This window comes from Nothoprocta perdicaria, unplaced genomic scaffold (genome assembly GCF_003342845.1).
Source record: "Nothoprocta perdicaria isolate Ctin4 unplaced genomic scaffold, notPer1 scaffold_5, whole genome shotgun sequence".
Lineage (NCBI taxonomy): Eukaryota > Metazoa > Chordata > Aves > Tinamiformes > Tinamidae > Nothoprocta > Nothoprocta perdicaria.
In genome coordinates this window covers 10069950-10072342 of record NW_020455754.1, presented here as the reverse complement: position 1 = coordinate 10072342, position 2393 = coordinate 10069950, and positions in this window count along the sequence as shown.

Genomic DNA, 2393 nt, shown 5'->3' with positions numbered 1-2393 from the left:
TGGGTCTCATGAAGAACTCTCTTCGTGGTGTGGGATGTGTCGACCAGCAGAAAGGAGCTCTTCAATAGAATTTTGGGATGGTTTTCCTGATGTTGAAATCTCATTATTGCTAGACACTGAAGACTCACTGACCAGGGGCAGCCGTAATCTGCCCAGTCCTCATAAAAACTGTGTTTTGCTGATTTTTTCTTTTCTTTTTTTTTTTTTTTTCTTCCCTTAGGCCAGCTTCATGTCTGCAGAACGATTCAAAGCACAGCAGTAGCTAACAGATCTCTGCCTGGCACATCCCGGTCTCTCTAAGGGGCCACTTTCCTCTGCCTGGCCCTGCTGCCACCCTGAACAGCACCCTATGCCACAGCGAAACCACCCCGACTATTCAGAGCAGCCAGCCTTCTGCCCAGGCCGCTGCCATCTCCCTTCACAGGGCCAGGCTGCCTTTCCTCAGCGGCAGAGCAAGGCCCGGCAGCCACACACGCCCTAGAGTTACAAATTTTGCCCCGAGAAGGGAGGAAGCGGTGGCAGCTGCCGATTAAAGCCCTATTTTCCCTCAGTCGTCCAACYGAAACGCGTGGATTCAGCTGAGGGACCGCCACAGAGAGCGACCGTTACGGAGACTGTTACAGAGACCGTTAGCGGCGCCCCGCCCCGCGCCGCCTCCCGCAGCTCCAGCCCCGGCGCCGGCGGCCACAGCACCAGCACCAGCACCAGCCCGGCCACCACGCTGCAGCGCAGGTCAGGGCGCCCCGCGCGGCCCGGGGCGGCGGGGGGTCACCCTGCGGTTGGGATCGCCCAATGAGTTGGGTTGCCCTATGGTTGACGTTGGCCAACGCGTTGGGTCGCCCTATGGTTGAGATCGCCCAACACTTTGGGTTGCCCTATGGTTGACGTTGGCCAACCCATTGGGTCGCCCTATGGTTGAGATTGCCCAATGCATTGGGTTGCCCTATGGTTGACGTTGGCCAACCCATTGGGTCGCCCTATGGTTGAGATCGCCCAACACTTTGGGTTGCCCAATGGTTGACGTTGGCCAACCCATTGGGTCGCCCTATGGTTGAGATCACCCAACACTTTGGGTTGCCCTATGGTTGACGTTGGCCAACGCGTTGGGTTGCCCTATGGTTGAGGTCACCCAACATGTTGGGTCGTCCTATGGTTGACATCACCCAATGTGTTGGGTGGCCCTATGGTCTAGGTTGGCCAATGCGTTGGTTCACCCTATGGTTGAGATCACCCAACGCATTGGGTTGCCCTATGGTCTAGGTTGGCCAACACGTTGGGTTGCCCTATGGTTGACATCACCCAACATGTTGGGTCACCCTATGGTTGACATCACCCAATGCGTAGGGTTGCCCTATGGTTGACATTGGCCAATGCGTTGGGTCACCCTATGGTTGAGATCGCCCAACGTGTTGGATCACCCCATGGTTGATATCACCCAATGCGTTGGGTTGCCCTATGGTCTAGGTTGGCCAACACGTTGGGTTACCCTGTGGTTGAGATCACCCAATGCGATGGTTTGCCCTATGGTTGACATCACCCAATGGGTTGGGTTGCCGTATGGTCTAGGTTGGCCAACGTGTTGGGTCACCCTATGGTTGACATCACCCAACATGTTGGGTTGCCCTATGGTTGACATCACCCAATTCATTGGGTCACCCTATGGTTGAGATCGCCCAACGTGTTGGGTTCGCCCTATGGTTGATAGCACCCAACACATTGGGTTGCCCTGTGGTCTAGGTTGGCCAACGCATTGGGTCACCCTATGGTTGACATCACCCAGTGTGTTGGTTTGCCCTATGGTTGAGATCACCCAATGTGTTGGGTTGCCCTATGGTCTAGGTTGGTCAACACATTGGATCACCCTACGATCTAGGTCACCCAATGTGTTGGGTCACCCTATGGTTGAGAGCGCCCAACATGTTGGGTTGCCCCATGATCTAGGTCACCCAATGCATTGGGTCACCCTATGTTTGAGATCACTCAACTCATTGGGTTGTCCTGTGGTCTAGGTTGGCCAGCGAGTTGAGTCTCTCTGTGATCTAGGTCACCCAACACGTTGGGTTGCCCTGTGATCTAGGTTGGGCAACACCTTGGGTCACCGTATGGTTGAGATCGCGCCATGTGTTGGCTTGTCCTGGGGTCTAAGTTGGCCAATGTGCTGGGTTGCTCCATGGTCTAGGTTGGCCAACCCATTGGGTTGCCCTATGGTTGACGTTGGCCAACCCATTGGGTTGCCCTATGGTCTAGGTTGGCCAACCCATTGGGTTGCCCCATGGTTGACGTTGGCCAACCCATTGGGTTGCCCCATGGTTGATGTTGGCCAACCCATTGGGTTGCCCTATGGTCTAGGTTGGCCAACGCATTGGGTTGCCCCATGGTTGATGTTGGCCAAC